The 21,040-nt window shown below is 40.9% G+C and overlaps 1 protein-coding gene across 37 annotated transcripts in view; it reads left to right on the top strand.

Annotated features, from left to right (window-relative positions):
* The window catches only part of Nrcam (neuronal cell adhesion molecule), a 509,489-nt gene that overhangs the window by 77,412 nt on the left and 411,037 nt on the right, over positions 1-21,040 (top strand). For 35 of the 37 annotated variants that reach the window (XR_009594569.1, XM_060392024.1, XM_060392120.1 and 32 more), the window contains exon 1: positions 15,217-15,366. The exons of the other annotated variants lie outside the window; for them this stretch is intronic. The gene's annotated coding sequence lies outside the window, so the exon portion shown is untranslated. Of the gene's footprint in view, positions 1-15,216; positions 15,367-21,040 lie in introns of those variants that run through there. 37 annotated transcript variants of the gene reach the window in all.

Raw genomic sequence — 21,040 nt, 5'->3', positions numbered from 1 at the left:
ACTAGAATGTACTTTCCTGGAATGTGGTATAATAACATCAGATCCAGCTTATGGAACTGATCTTTATGATGTTGGGTTTAGTCTGTGAGGAAATGTACTTACTTCAGATCCTGTCACCTCAGTCTATATGACCTCAGAGCTTTTTGCTAAAGTAAGTTGTGTCAGTGTTCAGTTTTGTGAATGTATCTTTTGTCTTCCTTTAGCATCCTGGGCTCCATGGTTCCATGTAGTGGTGTTCTACTAGTGATGGTTTGCACCTCTAAAAGGACTTGCAAGTCCATGGAGAGGGGCCAGAGGAGAGAATGCCTGAGCTTTCTTACCTATTACGCCAACACTGCGACCTTTCTGAAGGAGCTGCCTATCTACAGATGCTGTAATGAATTTCTTCTATAGGAAATTGAAGCTGTCCTTGATGGAGTATAGGATACATAAACCATGTGGAAATTTCCATTTTGGTTCCATCCCAACAAATTCTTCTCACATTTATTACTCTGTGTTCTTTCTTGTTATTATTTCTTGCCAAGTTAAAATACAACAGAACTATTCACTTAATTTGACTTTTTTGAAGCAAATCTATGGCAGGTATTCTTTCATGACAAGGAAATAGGAAGCACATCAAAAAACAGTTTGTTCTGTTCCTGGCAGGAGCTACCCACTATTCAAAAAGGATTCCTAAACTACAGATGCCCCTGGGCTAGAGTGCTTGAATGTGTTGGTTCACCAGTTTGATAAATGTTTTCCAGAAGTCACACTGATTGCTTTGTTCACTATATCCTTTATCTAACTGGTGTGAGTAGTTTCAAATTTATCATACCCCACATATATGTTAAGAGTTTGGTTAATCAGTTTGTTAAAAATATATTGGCCCAATGAGATGGCCCAGTGGATAAAGGCAACAATAAAATAATCCAGGTGTGATGGTGTAAACCTGTAATTACAACAGTTGAAAAGCAGAGCCAGGATTATTGGGACTTTTCAAGGCTAGCTTGGGCTGCATAGTTTAAAGCCAATCTGGGCTATGCAAGGCTCTGCCATGGTGGGGGCGGAAGGGGAAGAAACTATTTACTGTGATGTTGACTTTCCTAAAAAGCTGCATTTTACCTCGTTCTTTGCTTTTAGACACTACATGCTATGAGGTCTGACAGTTGATATTAACTTGACAGAGTCTAGAATAACTTGGGAGGTAATTCTTTGAGCATATCTGTGACAGAATAGCTAGACTGGGTTACTTGAGATGGGAAAACCTGCAAGTGTGGTAGCACCATTACTTGGATGGTGAAAGAAAAGAAACTGAACACTAGTGCTCACTACTGCTCTCTAGCTGCAGATGCAGTGATGAGCTGCTTCATGCACCTGTCCCAGTGCCCTTCTGGACAGTGATAGGAAATGCATTCAGATTATAAGCCAAAATAAACTCTTCCTTAATTTATCTTTTTCAGAGATTTTGTAGCAGCAAGGCAAGTCAGTAATGCAGATTGCAGAATACATTTTAAAGAGTACAGTCTGCTATAATATGAACAGGTTAGATGGTCAAAATGGTTGATGGTCTGACATTTAAAAGTCTTCACAAGAACCTTATAAGTATCATCACTATTCTTGATCTGTGTAGTATCACTGAAATGAAAATAATAGAAAGTAGTTTTTGACTGTTTTCTCAAGGTCATTGGGACATTAAATCCCTAATATGAGCTTGTCTATAATAATCTTTCCAAAATGAAATACTGTACCTAGAATTAAAAATGTTGTCATATTTTTTCAGATACTACTATTAATATTTGTGCATTTAAATTCCTGATTCATTGATGCAATTTTCAATGATCAAAGTAAAAATAGATCTCTTTCATAGATGAAAAAATATTAACAAAGGCTGGAGAGATGGTTTCAACAGTTAGGAGCACATACTGTTCTTCCAGAAAATCTAAGTTCACTTCTTAGCACCTACATTAGGAGGCTTACAACCACTGGTGACTACTCCTCCAGGGAGATCCCACACCTCTGGCCTCTTCAGGAACCTTCATTCATAAGTGTGCATACATATACGCACACAAATAAAATCTTTGCCAGATACAGCAAATGCTTCTAATCCTGGCACTCAGGAGGCAAAGGAAGGCAGATCTTTTGAGTCCTAGGCCATTCTGGTCTGCATAGTTTCAGGATAGCCAGGGCCACATAATAGAACAATACTCTTTTTTTTTTTTAATAGCCTATACTACTGCTTTGTGAAAGACAAAGTGACAACAATCCAAAAGTTCATCCAGTTATCTGAGAAAACACGGGTATATCATCTCATACCAATTATATCACATTAACTGCTTTATTTGTTCAGACATAGTCCTAGCTACATAAGGAGGGAAATGAGGGAGGGAAAGAAAGCCATATCTTGACAAACTAGAATATTAAGAAATATTCTATGTCACGATATATTGCTTTGGTTTTCATCTGTAATACCTTGCTAAGCAAGGGCTTTATCTTTCTCTGTTGTATAATTGAGTCATTCCTGGGGGGGGGGGGAAGTATTCTAGGGTAACAATTATTTTGTTTTTGTGTTGATGGTAACATATGACTACTCTAAGGAATTCTTAATAATCTCTCAAGTTAAAAACCAATGCAGTTGACACTCCTCTCTATTTTTCAGATTAGTCTTAACATGCTTTTTTTCTTCTTCTCTAATGCTGGTAGAATTGAGTCATTTAGGACTAACTTGCTTGTTCTCTTCTCAGTCATTGAAGCCACATTCTTCTACATCACAGATGCAGTTATTTTGCTGGTTTTGAATGACCATATTTGATATCAGAATACACTTAATCCACACATATCTAAACATACCCTACATGTCCATTGCCATGCTTATGTGGAAAATACCTACTGCTTAACACTCAAAACTGCAGAAGCAGTGGAATGTTAGACTTGTGTTAGTCTGGTTTTATCTATGGATAGACTATAATGACAGATCACATATTTCAAGTGTTCTAGTGAAGTTTAGGTAGGATAGATTGACAACAGCATTCCCTTTAAATTTTTTTTTTTTTGCACAGAAAATGTAATATCCTGGTTTTTAGAACAGCATTCCATGATAGCATGTGGAAAATTGCTGTATCTGACTGCATATGAAAATAATCATCTCTAAACTTTTGACTAATTTTCACAATCAGAAGATTGCTTGGGAAGAAATCTGGACATTCAAAAAAGACAAACTTAGAAATGTTATGAAAGAATATAGAAAATTGATTATTTTTATTTTAAAACATGGACCTAAACTTGTATTTGCTTCTTTATTGCTCAATAGGTCACTTTCTACTACACACAGTACTGCTCAAGAATCTTATTTCTCATCTGGAACCCCTGCACAGATGTAGCCCATGGCAGTTCAGTGTCCAAGTGGGTTCCATAGTAATGGGAACAGGGATTGTCTTTGACATGAACTGATTGGCCTGCTCTTGGATCACCTCCCCCTGAGGGGGGAGCAGCCTTATCATGCCACAGAGGTAGACAATGCAGCCACTCCTGATGAGACCTGATAGACTAGGACCAGAAGGAAGGAAAAGACCTCCCCTATCAGTGTACTTGGGGAGGGGCATGTGTGGAGAAGGGGCAGAGAAGTTGGGATTGGAAGGGGAGGAGGGAGGGAGCTACGAGGGGGGGGGTTACAAAGTGAATAAAGTATAATTAATAAAACCACAGTGCTAGGCATAAAAAAAATATTTCCCTTCTCATAGACTCCCTTCTAGTATCCTAGGCTCAAGGACATAAATACACATAGCTAAAAGTTGGAAGTGAAGATCTGCTAATGAGAGAGAATGTTGTATACATTTTTCTGAGCCTGGGTCACCAAAAGTGAAATTCTTAGTAAGCAGTATTTAAAACAGTGATTTTTATACACGTTTCCAGTTCAGCTTGCCACAGGCTGTTTGCAGGTATGTCACAGTTTTTCAACACTGCTACATGTGTTCTGGCCTTTCATCATTTCCTTAAGTTGGACTAAACCCTATCATCTGCCTTGCACCATATGGAAAGCTAGACCAATGAAAACATTTTTTTAAAGTAGCATTTCTAAAAGTGAAACTTGTTCCCTGTACTGGAACATGCCTGGAATCCTTTCCCTTTCTAGAAAGTGCAAAGATTACAGTCCTGTCATGTCCTTTCACCTGGTGCCTGAGGAAAACATCCTTTACACCTTTGCGTGTCTTATATTGCAACAGAAACTCAGAGCCCCTTGGGCACAGAACAAAAGGTTTCTTTGTTTGAAGGCTGAGGTTTGTTCCCTTTGTGAGCAGTATCTACTCCTTTAAAAAAAGAAAAAACCCTTTTAAAACATCTTCAGGCATGCTTTCTCATGTCATTCTAATTACTGTTTGGCACAAGGCCAGCAGTTATTCCACAAAAACTTTTGCAAAATACAGCACTAAATAAGGCCAAATGGGTCTCCCAGCTCAGGCCTAGAAAGAAGCTGGATGAGGAATGGATACAATTAATAAGTATTGATTGTAGTGGTACTTGCACATTTTTGTTTTATTTTTTACATTTATACATTTGTGTTGTGTGTGTGGGTGCAACTTGCTGAAGTTTGTTCTTTCCATCATATGGGTTTCAGAGAACTCAATATTTATCAGTTTGGCAACAGGCATCTTTATCCACTAAGTCATCTCACCAGTGGAAAAAATATATTTCTGTGGAACTTGCTTTTATTTTTTGTAAAATGGATTTTTTTTATTATCTAAATGATAGTTCTTGTCATCTGTTATTAACTTGTCTGTTGAAGTTCTAGGATAAAAAATAATGCAGTGTGCGATCTATTTTACATTGTAAAAATACACAGAGACAGGTGTGATGGTGCAAGCCTTTAATCTCAGCACTGGGGAGGCAGAGGCAGGTGTGATCTCTTGAGTTTGAAGCTAGCCTGGTCTTCACAGTTCTAGGATAGCCAGGGCTACACTAAGAAGCCACATCTTGAAAAACAAAACAAAACAAAGGGATAGAATAAGGCCTTATAAATGTATAATTTTCCAGTTTTGTATCTAAAGTGTCTGGTCATAGCACCTGGGAAGTGATGAATTTTTATATTCACATGAAGGGCTCTGTCAGATCAATAAATGGAATACGGTGCGTAAATTAGCAACAGACATCATTTGAATGTTTATAGATGAAAAAATGGCCTTTGATAAAGTTCAACATCCCTTCACAATAAAATCCCTGAAGAAACAAGACATAGGAAAGACATACTTAACACAATAAAGGATATAGAGCAAACCTATAGAACTCGTTAAATGGGAAAAATAGAAAGCAATTTCTCCAACATCTGGAACAATACACATGCATACTCTTTCTACTCTTGGTTAATTTTTAGAGTAATAAAACAAAAGTAGGAAAATGAATAAAAACAGGAGAGAGAATTCAAATTATTCCCATTTTCAGATGATGTGCTTGCATATTTAAAAGACCCCGTAGGCTTAATCAGAAGACTTAGGTCTGATAAACGTTTTCAGAAAAGAACAAGATTTTTTTTTTTTTAAATCTATACAGCAAACCCAAGCGCTTTCCAATATTCCACTACTGAAGTTGCCAAGAAAGGAATCAGGAAAAAAAATCACAATAGATTTTTTAAATTACATTTCTATAATAAACCAAATGGGTGCTACAATATAAGTCACTGAAGAATGAGATCACAGGTACTAGAAAAGAGACTCCTACTCATGGTTTGGCAAAATTAACAGTGTGGCACTGGCCGTGCTACCACAAGCAACCTGCAGATTCAGATCCCAAAGATGTTAATCACAGAACTAGAAAGAAAGTATTCATATCATTCATGTGAATCACAAAATCCTGTCCCTCATCTGTAACAAAGCTAAAAGATCCTTGAGAGTGGGATTTCTTCCTCTCTTACCTTTTACTGCTATTCTCCTAAATTAATCTGACACAATAACTCATTGTGACTCAATAAACTCATTGGCTATTAATGGAGTGATGGGACAAATATGTCTGATTTAAATCTCAACTGAAACTTCTTTCTGTATGACCCTAAGCAATTTTATTAACCTCTCTGAGCTTCCTCAGCACCCACATTCTACATACCCACCTGTTGAACATTTTTCTGTAGTAATATTCCAATTATGGACACTAACTGTAATAAGTTCTATACACAGTATTTTAATTAGCATAACAGACAACTATCCATCAATATTTAAATTTTGATGATAGAAAAAATTTTAGTTAAGTATTTTATACTTTGTATAATATAAAAATACATTCTCAGCCAGGCATGGTGGCACATGCCTTTAAGTCCAGCACTCAGGAGGCTGAGGCAGGTGGTTCTCTGTGAGTTTGAGGCCAGCCTAGTCTACAATAAGTTGATATTCACTAAAAATTAATTTTTATTAGTTCAAGTACTCAATGTTTTTATATGCTGTGATGCTATTTAAGATATTGCTATTTAAACTATATCAAAAGTGGTAAATGTTGAGACATGTAGCTACTGGGCTTAAAAATTTCAACATTCTTAGCTAAAAATTAAGATAGCATTCGTCATTTTCAAGAAAAATTTTTGTTCCAATTAATCTTGCCTCCCATCTTGTTGCCTATACATGGAAAAAAAACAATTAGGGCTTGATACATTTATGTACAAATCATTACTAATCTAAAATTACTTATATTCAAAAGTAATCTTGATAGTGCATCTGAGTGTACCTGTAATATTTACAAAAAAAAAAAAGGTTCACTTCCCTAATAAATGGGAGCTTGATGACAACTGGAGACCCATATGTCTAGACATTCAAAATTAAAGACTTGGAGTCAAGGTCAAGGTTTGTGTTTAGAATTCTTCAATACTTTGGAATTCTGTGATAGAATGCTTGTTTCCAGAGAGGTGCCCAATGTCAGTCCCCACCTTTGCAGACATTGCCATTCTCCTGCACCAGGTTCCAGTTGTGCACACTAGCAGAACTGCCATTGCTGGACACGTGAAAAAAATTTTGAGGACCCTGGTGTAATTCTTCAATCCTAGGAACTCAGGTATGGTCTAAAAGAGATGTGGAATATGCCCAAGAGGTGGGAGCCAGAACAGGGTCTTCAAAAGCACTACTACGCTTGCTTGATCCCCTGGATATTCTACACAGTAAAATACTGGAACACAGTACACTCATTAAGATGCCTATTCTCTAAAAATATAATTTATAAATAAATGAATAAATAATAGTGTTTGAATGGGGGCACTCTACAGAATTGGATAATGCTGCTCCCAAAAGCGATGGTTAATAATAAAAAAAAAAAATCCCCAGCAGCATGTAGAAGATAATTCCATAATGAAGTATGGTCATATGGTCCCAGAGATCCTCAAAACAATTTAGGACATTTCCATTTTTCTTGGTTGTCCCCCAGAACTAGGTAATAGGACCTCATTGAGAGCAGTACACAAATTAAACTGGAAGTGAATTGGAAGTTTTCTTGCTGGATAATATTCACAGAATCAGGAGATGCTATGCAAACCACTGTAGGAGAAAAGTCACCAGTGGTCATACCCAGCAGTGGACTTACCAGGCAATAAATACCCACTTTTTCAAAAATAGCATGATTGTTATGGGGACAACAAACTGCGTTCTGATGGAGTTGAGTCTTGCTTCTTAGAAGGGATTCATGCTTGGTACTATAAATCTGGTCAAACCCTCATGGATGACTAAGGAGTCACAGGCCATAGTGAGTAATTTTCTTCAGCTATTTTGATAAATGGACATGCTATCAAATGCCTTCTAAATACTTAGGTTTATATCCATAGAACACTGTTGTATTTTGTAGTGGGCAGTGGTTAATAGAGACTCATAACTAGTCAAAGACCAAGAATAAGTGACTGTTGAGTGCTCAGTCCTAACAAGAACATCTACATCACCACTTTCAAAGGTCAGGAAACATCTTGGAAGAGAGGGCATAAAACAATCGAAGAGCTGGAGAATGGGAAGGAGTGCTTAAAAATGCTGACCTCTAGGCAGGATGTGGCCATTGCAGTCAACACAGAGCTGTACAGTGTACTAGACTGGCACAAGATTTGGCCCATCAACATTCCATCAGAGATGGGGAAGTGACTCACTTGACCCCACCCTTCTTTAAAGGGAGTCATTTTCCTCAGTGGTTGCTCAAACTCCAATAAACAAGTTTCCCACCTGTGCTTATACAAGCCACCCTAATTAAACCCAGTAGGTCACAAAAGGACATGGAAGCAGAGGGAGGCTAGTAGGAAAGAAAAGGTTAAGCAAGAGATGGGAGAGACGAGAAAGTAATGGGTTGTGAATCTGACCAAAATATGCCCTATATTTGTGTTAAACTGACAACCACAAGCTCCATGTTGTATACATGTACAAAAATGTTTAAAAAATATAAAGACATTGTTAAGGATATGGAAATGTATAATCCTTGAGCACAGCTAGGATAAATGTAAAGCATTGCATCCGCTGTGGAAAATAATACACATACTCTGAAAATTTTGAATATTGTATGACTGGCAAATGTCACTTCTGTGTATGCAACTAAAAGAATTTAAAACGAGCTTTCAGAGATATTTACATATTTAATGCTTGACATAATGTTATGAATGTCAAGAGGTAGATGAAACCAAGTGTCCATCAACAGATGAACAAGTAAACAAAATGTGATTTTTGTATATAGTAGAGTATTATTCAGCCATAAAGAAGGAAAATTTGATGCATGCTACACACTGGATAAACCTTTAGTACATAAGGCTAGTCACAAAAAATATTGTTTGAAACATTTACAGCAGTCAGATTCATAGACACATCAAGGGCAGTAGTGGTTACTGGAGCCTGGAGGGAGAGGACAATGGGGAGATGTTTAATAGCTATAAAGCTGTAGTTTTCTAAGATGAAAGAGTTCTGGAGACAGATGGCAGTAATGGTCACTCAACATGACACTGTTGAACTGTGCACTGAAAATGGGTAAGATGCTAAAAGTTTTATGTTGTGTATTAAAACAGCTTGAGTTAAAGTTTAAATCAAGGCTTAAAAGAAAGTATAAACAGAAACATATCAATGCATATTAACCTAAGACCCCTTCTTAAAATGCGGCAAAACAGAAATTAGAAATCTACTGAATTACTCATTCATTTAGACTTCAGTGTTGTATATAGGAATATTTTCTTTCCTCCAGGGTGAATTCATCTTCACTTTACCTGCTATCCGTTCCCCTTAAGCCAGCAATGAGGGGTGCACATCAAGAGTGGCTTTCAGCATGTCTGTTAGCCCTGAGAAGCAATTTCTTGTTCTAGTAGACCCTATGTGAAAATGGCTGGATGCTCACTGACCTTGGCTAGCCTTAAATCTAGTCAGTTGAACTGCTGTACATTTCTGTAGACAGAAACCTTGGGAACAGATGGAAGCATTGGCTGTTAGGAGTACGGTTATTACTTTTGAAAATGTCCTTCTTCCAACTCTGTTCCCTGGGCCTGGTGGAGGAGGGTATTCAACCAAAATGAAGCTGATGGTAATGCACAGCTCCTTAAGAATTCACATAGGGGTCACACTTTCTTCCACTTGCTTGCATATCACCTCCTTCGGATAGATGACAGGACACTGTGTTTCTAAGCAGCAGGCAAAAAATGGGTTTCAAATTTCTGGCATCATCTGACATGTACCCACATGGCGTCAGGCTAGCCCACAGAAGTCTGTGGTTGGGTAGCAGATGGCAAGGAGATGTATGAGGGAACAACTGGTGTTGTACATTCATGGAAACTTTCTACCACTCACTGGTCATGTGATATACATTGCCTCCGATTATTAGTTACATATGAACATTCAGCTGTACATCCCATCATCCACAGTGAGTAATCAACACCCATGATGAATCTCTTAAGAGGTGGGCCAGCTGAGACCATGGCTGGCAGCCCAAAGGAGAAAGGTATATTTGGGTGGGGCACTGAAGATTGCTTGTCTTGTCTGTGAGAGCTAAGTGTGACTAGGTGTGGAGGTAGGTACTGTTGTCACATGGGTACTTAATCTGTCCCACAATTGTTTATTCATCTGGCAGCATTTTGTACATTTTGACAATCACAGTTGATCATTTCCCAAAAATAGCAACAGTGAAATGCTCTGAAACATCTCTGTGATGCTTTAGCAGCTTGACAGTAGCAACATTTTTTTTTCTTAGCCAGTGTCTGTGAATCCAGAACCAAGCATTGCTGAGTTCTCTGGCTCCAGACTTCCTGTGAGGTTGCAACCAGGGAGTAGGCCTGGACCAGAGTCATCTCAGGGTTTGACTGAAACAACTGGATTCACTGTTCTGACTAAAACAGAATTAAACGGCAGTCTGGCTTTTAGAGCAATGACCTCAGTTCTTCAGTTAGCCGGAGGCTTCCCTTAAGAAGGGCATCTGTCTTCATAGGGCATCTGTCTTCTTATGAGGCAACTGGTGTCTCTCAGCTCAAGAGAGCAAAGAAATAAGAAATCAGGACACTTTTGAAACCTAAAGTCAGGAGTGTCAGTCCACTGCTCTGACAATTTTTGTTCATTAAAAGCACACCACTGATACTAGACTGCACTTGCCTCTTTGCCCTGAACTTTTCCCAAACCCCTGTGTCAAAGCTTCAGTGCTCAGCTTGGTGCTGTTGGGAGGTGGGAAGACTTGGGAGAATGGAGCCTAGCAGGAGGGCTTGAGCTCATTAGGTGTGTGTCCTTGAAGGAAATTGTGTACCCATCTTCTCCTATGTTTTTCTTCCTGGCTTATGGTGAACAGGTTTGCCACAACATAGTATCATGCAATGATATGCTGCCATACCAAAAACAATGGGACCAACTGGCCATGGGCTATTGCCTTAGAAATTGAGCAATATAAACATTCTGTGAGTTCATTATCTTAGGCATTTGCTGCAGTCACCGTTGTAGTTTTGTATGGTTCTTAATATTTGTTACAGTGATTGACATAACAGTCAGTGTGGGGAGGGACTGCACACTGACAATGAATAAAAATCACATTATAAGCTGAGTTACCCATCATAACAACTAATTTTGACATTATTGGGTTTTAACGTCCTTTCAAATAGATAGCATTTTAAAATTAGTATATCCACATATCTCTGTCACAATCTGAAGATAATGGTGACACAGGTAAATGCCGCTCTTGTAGCAGACTACTTAGTGATATAAGAACTGAAAAAAAAAAGTGTTCTTATCTTTTTGACCTGGAGTTCACCAACCTTTCATTTGAATTTTTCTAGAGGGTAGATGCTGGCAAAAGAAATGTTCTGCTTTACAAAAACAAACAAACAGAATAACCATCTAAAAACAAATTTCTGTGCTCATCTAGTCTAAAATGCTCATTTCAGAGGTTTGGGGAGGTGGAGAGGGGAATTCATTTGCTGGTGGGCACACTGGTCATTACTGCTCTTGTTGGACACATAATTGGGTTTAGAAAACTTGAGCTCCAGTTGTAGGGCAGTCTCTCAGGTGGCCTGAAATATGGATATGGATTAGAAAACTTGGAGGAGAAAATAAGGCAAAGGAAGCAAAAAGAGTAAGGGAAGGGGAAGTATTCTAGGAAAACAACTGAAAAAAAAAAGGGAAGGAAAAAGTCTAAAGTTTGTTCACTCCAGGTAGCACTCCAGGGCTCCATGCGTCTCCCGTGGGAGGTGCTACTCCCATGGAAGGAAACAGTTTTTGCTTGCTATCATTGACAGGCAGCATGGCACAGTGGTTAAGACTATGGGTTTGGAGATAAAATTTGAAGCCCATCTCTACTGTCAGCTGTGTAACCTCCTTTCCTTTCAAAATACACTTAACCTCACTTGTTTCATTTTCTGAATGGAAGATGATAATAATATACACTTATGGACTCTCCATCAGATGAAGTGCTTTAATAAATGGGAAGTACTCATAACAGCAGTGAGCTCCTCTGAAGTTCTATTGTTACTGAGGAATGAGGTCAAGCGACTTTCCCTGTTCCCAGTCCTCATCTGTTTGAAGGGAGCCTTGTGATACAGGATGGACAGAGCATAGGCTTTGGGAGAGGAAGAATAACTGAGTGATATCCCTAGCAATATGCAGTCACTTCACTGTGTGTGGTGTGCCAGCCAGGGAGTCATGCTGACTGCTTCAGAGAATCCTTATGCTCCCTCATTAGGTCTTCCTAATACCTTTTCAAATCATTATTCTATCTCTTTTTCCCTTGCTCCCTTCATTCAGGCTTCTTGGGGTGAGTCTTTCCAGATCTCCTTCTGGTTTATTTGTCTTCCAGGAAAATAATTTCTAGCAATGTAGTGTTGCCATGTAATTGAAACAACAAACTGGAAATTAAAACTACATAATTTTATGTGAATGTAACTATTATATAATATAAAAATCATTTACTTTTATGATACTGTTACTGTTTTAATGTTTTACCGTTACTTCCAAATAAGTTTTCTTTGCTGACTTTTCAATTGAAACACGTTTATTTGACAAATATCAAATACTGCTGTTTAAACTAGAATTTGCTGAGCACTTAGTAAGTCCTTATTGTGACATAAAAGATGTCTCCCCTTTCCTCAGAAGGTTCCAGTGACCACCCAAAAGGTCAATCCCCCTAAAGGTCACCTGGGAAAGTTGTGCATTGTTTTACTGTTCTTATTTACATACCATAGATAAGGGGTAGCTTACAGAAGCATGAGTGACCCCAGAGTACACCCTGAAGTCTTTACCCAGCATGGGTAGTGACTTCCCCATAGTCACACAATGCAGTTCCATTCAGCTAACCTCCCTGCTTCCCCTGCAATATCCCTCAGTACCTCCTAAGGCCACAAGCAAGCAGGGCAGGACAAATAACTAGAATCTCAGGGAAGGGTCTAATGCCCTACCCCTCCATACACACTCACAAACACACACACACACACACACACACACACAGAGAAGCACAAACATGCTCCCTCCTTTTGTGTGGGAGTGTTAACAGTGAACATAAGCAAGCCTGATGGTCTCTTGCAAGCAGACATGGCTGATATAATGAAGATAGCTGCTATATTTTCTCTGAGGAATATATTTTTACAACAGTCTTGTATACACTCCAGTGTTTAAATTGAACCACATAGTAACCCTGTGTGTTAATGTTCTACAGTAAATGAAGAGAAATGTGCCCAAAGAACCTGTCTGTCACTTGCCTGATATTCAGTTGTGATGATTGAGTAACTCTTATTTTAACTGGTCTCAGAGGAATCAGGACTGGCTTGGACCTCACTAGAACCTCATTCTGTCAGTCACATATTGACTTCATAGACCAGGACCCAGGTCTAAAAGGAGAGCAATTCTAAGCAGAGGTTGAAGGAGTTGTTTAAGGGGCATCTTAATGAGATTTTTGTAGAAGGGAGACACAAGGTGCATTGGCTTCAATGCCCAGTGGACAAACTGCTGTCTAGAGACAGATCATGAACTGAAGGGAGGTGGCCACAAGTTTTAACCTCACAGGTTTCCTTAGGATTCAACAAATGTGGTTAGGAAATTACTGACATCCAGTCTCAGTAGCTGAAGTGAAGGGACAGCAGCAGAGTACAGAGCTGGACGTGAGAACGATGGACAGGAATGCTCCATGAAGATCAGCAGCCATTTATAGCGTAGGGAACTAAGAAATGCAGGAAGTATCACATAGGTGGAATGAGGTGGAATGATGTCAGTCATTTTTATTAATTGGCAGCTTAATATCTGTTGATGGAAAACTAAGTCAAATAAAAATAAAGACAAATTGTTCTTGAAGAACTGGAATTCTCTTTTGAGGGGGTCAGATATGCAAATAGCCATTAACATATGATCAAGAGCTATTACAGTATGACACAGGGGAACCCCAGAAAGAAGTCACCCCCCCAAAAAAAGATAACAAATGAGTCAGGGCTCTGAAGGTTAAACAAGAGTTTGCCAGGTTGAAAAAAAAATATGGAAGGAAAATTCTAGATAGAACGATTCTCACATATAAAGGCTTAGAAAAATTCTTACCGTAGTGGATGAAAAGGAGAGTTGTGGGTAGATTGTTAGGCAAACCAAAAGATCTGTGGTTTAGGAAACAACAACAAAGAAGTGAGCCTGTATCTTTTCTTGGTACCGTGTCATCGTTTGCTTCTCTGTCTTTGTCTTTTCTTGGAAATATTTTAGAAGAAAATTTAGGGAATGAATAAAGAGATGTGAAGTGCCCAGACAAATTGTGGTGGACTAAGACCCAAAGTTTAGAAGAATGACAAAACTGAGAAAATTGTGTGGGCAAAGACAGCATAGCCATAGGTCATACTACTGTTTGGCGATATGAAGGGGTCCTGTGATTTAGCCAGTAGGAGAAAATAGAGAACACTGTGCACTTGAGTGCATGTAGATTGACGCTGAAGTTCAAATTAAAGTTACATCAGGGCAGAGGAGCTGTCAGGAGCTGGAGCATGACCTGGATCCAGTGTTACTCATGAATCCCATTCTAACACCTGTTCTGGGGGCTGATGAGAGGCTCCAAAAATTCAAACTGGGTAACACCAGGTTGACTGTAGCTGGGCCTTCAGAAGGGAGAAGGCCCCGTTGGCTATGTGTCTTGGACATCATCGCACTGGCGGAGGTGAGGGGCTCCGGAACCTGAATTGCATAGCCTGCGGTGTGCTTACTCAACTTCTGCACATCTGAAAAAGTTCCTATGTTACACTGGGGGAAAGCCTGTGTAATGTTCTGCACTCTGAGAATCTATTTTTTACCACTCCAGAAACCCAATTCCTACTGAAAATGGCGTCTGCTTAAATGCTGAAGGGACCCTTCCTCGAGTGTATTTGGAAACTACAGTCATAAAACTATAAAACAGTACTCACCCCATCCCAATTAGTGTTTCAAAGGCACAGAATGCTTTAAGTAAAAAGAAGAGGTGGGAGGGGAGGGTTGGAGGTAAGAGACGGAGGGGGGAAGGGATGTGTGATTCAGATCCATCCACCACACAAGGAAATGAAGGAGAGGGGCGTTTAAAACACTCATTTTCTGGAATATCTTCTGTAGTCACTGGCCCTCCTAAACACTCAAGTTCCTGGTACCCTCAAAGCCACCAACTCACGCGCTGCGGCCACAGCTGCGGGTGGGAGGGAGGTTGGCCCAGAGAGGAGGGGGCGGGCGACGCCCGAAGAGTGCGGGGGAGGGGGACGCGGGGACGCGGAGTTGGGAGGGGCCTGAGCGCGACGCTGGGAACGGGGAGCGGAGGGCGGGAGCGGCGGGGACGCGCGCTTCGCCTGGGTCGTCCGCGGACGCGCGCCGCAGTGCGAGCCTCAGACGCGCGGGCGGGAGGGAGGGACCGTGCAGGGACAGCGGACTAGGGCAGCGGGACCGGCGACAGCTGAGCTTCGGGGTCTTGGGCAGTAGCGCCCCGGCGGGGCGGTGGGCGCGAAGCGAAAACGTGAGTAGCCTTGGGTGTCTGGCGGTGGCATGGGTGACACACGGTTCCTGTGGGTGGACGCGGCTGGAGCGGAGCTAGGAGCGGGAGGCTGCCGCGCTGTCACTCGGACGCGGGCACCCCGGATTAGCCCCGGCTCTTGTAGGAGTCCGGCTGGGTCTGCGTGCTGCGAAGCAGATCGGCGACTTGGTTTTCCCTCACAAGCCCTTGGCACAGTGGCGGGCGCTGGCTGGAGACGCACGCCCTCGGAGGACGCGGCGCGACCCCCACAGCTCCGGTTTCGCGGGCGGGTGGGCGGGCGGGCGCCGAACAGCTCCCTGGGTCCTAGGTCAACTTCTGCCCGAACACGGACGTCCCACGCCCTCCCGGAAGCCCTGCCTTGAGCTCTGCCAGTGGACAGATGGGCAGCACACAGCTTCCCGGGCTGGGAAACAGAGGACGCGAAGTGTCACAAGACAGGTTCGACCGGCGAGGAGCGCCTGAGTCCCGCGGGGCGCGCAGAAGCGTGCGCGCGTTTGTGTCCCCGCGGACACATCTGGGCGTGGGCTTTGTTCAGATGTGCTCACACCTGCGCGAATCAGTATCAGGGGACGATACTGACTGCCCTCCTCGGCTTTCTCAGCTCTGGCGAGGACTCAGAGGAAATCAGAGGGAAACAGGATAGACGCCGGGACGGCGCTCTGGGGACAGTTGCAGGAGGCTTTGTTGACCGCCAGGTGAGGGCCTTGGCAGTCCCTCCAACACACACAGCCCCTTTGGATAGGGGCTTGTCTGAGCTGCCTTAGAGGGTTTCGGACAGGCTGGAAAGAGCCACCTCCCTGCCTAGGTTCTCAAGGATGGGATCTGACAACATCGTCGCCCCAGGGTCCGGGGCTGAGCCTGGAGTGATTGCGGGCGCTGGAGCATCATCTCGCTGTGAGCGCCGTGTGTGCCCGGCACCGCCCAGAGCCCTCCAGGCAGCGTGGGTGGGGGTCGCTGCACGCTGGTTCCTGCCGTTGCTGATCCGGACACTCTCGGCCGGCGTCTGCCACAGCACAGAGCGGGGTTCGGTTTTGCAGTAGAGAGAGCTAGGGAGTCAATCTCTGAGAAGTGGTCTTTCTGTAGCAGGTGCAACACGAGAATTCCCAGGGTTCACAGGGCTGGTGGGCAGGTCATTTCTTTTCCTTTGCGCAGTACTCTGAAGCTGGCTGGCGGCCCTTGAGCTTTGGCCAGCACAGAGGATGCAATTAACAAGAGTCCCTGTCCTACCTCACCCCTTGCCTCTTTTTTCCTCACCCATAGCCCCAGCACTGTGGGAGGAAATATGTCTCGAGCCGGACCTGTCTTTTGCCTTCGCTGATTTTGGATGGTTAATCCTCAGAAATGTGGTTCTGAAGAATAGGGCTCTTCCTTGCTGAAGCTCTAGCAGGAAGCTGTGGAGCAGAGTGTAATGGTGAATTCTTTCTACGTTAAAGATTACTGTATCCAATATTTTGAGGGAAGTTCAGGTGTGCTGGAACTATGCGCATGCCACAACTCATGTCAATTCCTATAAAAACTCCATTTTAAAATTAGGAGACAGTGGTTTAGATAGGTCAAGCAACTTTCTAAAGATCAGATAGCAAGGGAGTGGTGGAGCAGGATTGGCTTTTGTCTTGGTGTTTTCTCATCCAAGATTTTTAAAGTGTGGTCTTCTTGAGACTTATGAATTAGAGGAAGCTTAAACCCCAAGTACTCAACGCCAAAAATACTGTGTCATTTAATACAAATACAAAGCCATTTAATTTGGACTTGTTAGACTTTTTGGTAACAGGCAATACTGTAGTTCAGAAGACAGCATTATGGAGTAACTTTTTACTCCTATAATTCCTTTATGTTCTTTTTTTAATTCCTGAGTTTTAAAAGTGTGTGTGTGTTAACTCACTATCCAGTCTATTACTATCACTAACTTGATGACCAGAGGCCTCTTCCATTACAAAGGAATATTCCTGGCACTTCATTTGTTGTTTTTGTCTGTTTGTTTGTTTTGAGTTTCACCACATACACTTGCTGGTCTGGAACTTTCTATTTATACTGGGCTGGTTTTGAACCCAGAGATCTGTCTGAATCTGCTTCCCAATAGCTAGGTGTGCATCACCACTCAGAGCTTTCATTATAATTTTAAACAAATATTTCTTTTTTAAAAAGGAAAATAGTGTGAGTTTGTGTGTATGTGTGTTTGTGTTTACACTGTGACCAACATGCACAGTTCAAAGGCCCTCTCTTTTCACAATGTCTTGAGGCAAGGTCTCTCATTTCTACCACTTTGTTTTGTACTGAGCAATTCTCAGTCTCTCATTTCACTGCAAAAGTACTAGGATTTGGGCACTGCATAAAGTTTTTTACATGAGTTCTAGGGATCAACTCACTGAATGCACTCTTTTGCCATAGTGGTGTTACAGCAGTGACAATAAAGGAAAAGCAAGTTGTCTTTAGAAATACTGCTTCTTGTGAGGCCCATGTGGTGATAACGGCCAGGTGTGAGGTCTTCAGAAGTATGTGTCAGAAGGTGCTAAGAACATGTAGCCTGGGGCTGTAGACAGCTTTCTTAGGGATCTCTTCAATTAACACTTTTATGTAAATATTCTCCTCATGTGATAGGATGGAATCTGTGCTATGTCATATTCCTACAAAGGTACTATTTAATGAAATTCCACAGAAGGTTTTCTCTAAAGAGATTAGTTTATCATTCATTTATTTATCATTCACAAGTATTTACTGAGTGAGTGGCCTCTTGTTCCGGGCCCAGGAGTGATAATGATGAGCCTAACATTTCTATCATCAATGACCACAGGTTATTTTTACATATCACAAATGTCCAGCCTGCAAAGTTGCACAAGCTAACACACTGGTGTTACCAGCACTCAAATCCTGCAACACATTGTAACACCATGTGTAAAAAGCCCTACATGATCATTGTGACCTCTTCCTGTCATCATTCTCCTGAAAGGTAACCACTAAATATCACCATGGCTGACAGTCTTGCCATGACAGCATTAAGTCTCAACATAAAGCCAACATCAGATGTCAGTGGAGAATCACCCTGAAGAACACTTTCTTTCTGAGAAGAGTAACAACCCAGAGCAAACAGGACTGGAACAAGCCAGTTCTGCTGTGTGTGGCTGCACTGGGACCTAAGGAATGTTTAAGTCAGCCTTCAGCTGTTGAGATGGCCCATGAATAGAAAATGATTTGCAAATGACTGATTTTTGTCAAATGTGGCCTGAAAAGCACACACTACACTTTTACAACCTGAGGATGGTTCACAGCACTAACATTAGGGAACCCACAACTCTAGAACCTCAACTCTAGAAAGTACAAAGCCTTTGGCCTCTACAGGCACTGTTGTTCATATGCTGCACATACCCACACAGAGATACATACATACACGTAATTAAAAATTATAGAAATCTTTTAAAATGCACTTAGATGTTTTTTCTATTTTAAACTTTATGTTTTTATTTTTTCTATCTGAAGGAGTGCTTAACTTTCTTGGCAGGTAAGCAAACCTTCTGGCAGATGAGAACAAAGAAGAGACCTGGGTGCTAAGGGCAAGAATTCAGTGGCTTATTATATTTAAGTCATTGTCTACACAAATGAAAAGATCACTTGGCTCCCCTTATCAAAAAAAGCCTTTGTTGGCATCAAAAGTCCTTCTGTCCCCAGATCTATTACTGTATAATTGACAAATAAAAGTTACATATATTTAAAGGCATGCAACTTGATGTTTTGATGTAGGTGTATATTATGAGATGAGCATCAAATATTCACCACCTATATTATAATTTTCTTTCTCATTTTGTGGTGAGAGCATCTACTGTCATAGCAAACTTAATAATACTGCAATATTATTAACCATAGTTACTATCCTGTTCGTTAGATATCCAGAATTTATTGTTCCAATCTAACAAACTTTGTGCCCTTTGCTAGTATGTCTCCATTCTTATCCCCATATCCAGTCCAGGGAACCACTATTCAACTGTATGCTTTTGAGTTTGGCTGACTTTTTTTTTCTTAATGTTTCCCCCTTTTCTTTTTCTGTCTCCTCCTTCCCAGCTCCCTTCCTCTCCCTCTTTTTAATGATTTATTTTATATATATAATATATATAATAAATATATATATTATATGGGTATTTTGTTTGCATGTATGTTTGCATCACATGCACGCAGTTGCTCAAGAGGCTAGAACAAGGTGCTGGATCCATTGGAACTAGAGTAAGCTGGTTGTGAGCTGCCATGTAGGTACTGTGACTTGAACCCAGGCCCCTGGAAGAGCAGCTAGTGCTTTTAACTGTTGAGCCATCGCTCTAGAGCCCTTCTGTTTTCATACAAGGTGTTGCAGTACAGCCTTGGCTGGCTTTGAATTCTACCTCTAGTTTTCAAGTGGTGTGATTACTAGTGTAGGCCACCACGCCAGGCTGCTGAAGTTTCTAAGAATGAAAAATAATGCATTATATCAATAGATAACTCTTGGTTCTCCTCCTCAAATCAACAAGAAGAAGGCTGCATGAAGGAGGAGTGCACTAGATTGGCTTTACTTCCATTTTTTAGCAGGTTGAGTTTGTTCATCATAGTTATCTTTCAAAGCAGAGGCAATTAAATACAGTTACATAAAATGTAAGTTACTTTTTACTGTAATAAAGTATAAAGTCTGTCATTGCAAGCATCTTAAAATAGATTAGTGACATTAAGTAAACTCACACTGTGAGAACTATCACCGTTGTGCAAGTCCAGCGTCTTCTTCATAGTCTCAAACTGAAACTTGATACCTATTAAACAATAACATTTTCTCTTCCCCTAATCTCTGGCAACCACCCTTGTCCTTCATCTCTCTCTGTTTGACTAAGTATCTCAAGTGAATAGAGTCACACAGCCTTTTGTCACTGGCCTATCTTTGCATGATTTTTCAGACTTTTCTTCCATTGTGCACATAATTTCATTCTTGTCATTCAGCTGTGGAAACCTGGGTTACTTTATCATTTGGCTACTTGTATGATGCCACTGGATGCATAAGTATCTGAATCATTGTTTTTGATTGAAATTAGGTTGCTGGATCACATGACAACTCTTAAAATTTATATTAGGTTTACCACACTTTTTACTGTAACAGTTGCATCATTTTATATTTCCTTCAATTATGCAGTGATTCCAATTTTTCCACATCTCAACCAACCATACTTTCTGTTTCCTTGATAAGAGCTATCATAATGGGTACAAAGTGCTGTCACTCCTACTTTTAAAGCTGCAGAACAAGAACTGGAGAGATATGCTGGAATTGTAAATTACTTCTTTGCATTGAGCATTTCTCCCTACCAATGACTCTTCAAAGATGACAGAAAAACCCTCACCACCCAATTATAATTGCTTAGCTGAGCTAATAAAAAAGATGTGGTGTCAACTTAATGGACCTATTTTATTGGCCTACAAGATTGAACTTCCAAATTAGAAAAAAAAAATCCTGGTGGAGAGTTTCCCTCAAATAACTAAAAAGCCAGTGAGCACAGGAATTTTCCAGTAGTGATCAACACAGCCTCCTGCGCTGCTCACACTCAGTTTCAAAACACTGCTAGCAAGTCCTGTCTCATATCTTGAGTTCCCTTGTTATCTTCTATATTACCTTTCACTATTTAATTCACAGGAGAATTAAGGTGACAGTTAC

The sequence above is a fragment of the Meriones unguiculatus genome, chromosome 1 (genome assembly GCF_030254825.1).
Source record: "Meriones unguiculatus strain TT.TT164.6M chromosome 1, Bangor_MerUng_6.1, whole genome shotgun sequence".
NCBI classification, from domain to species: domain Eukaryota; kingdom Metazoa; phylum Chordata; class Mammalia; order Rodentia; family Muridae; genus Meriones; species Meriones unguiculatus.
This window is presented reverse-complemented; position numbering and strand designations above follow the sequence as displayed.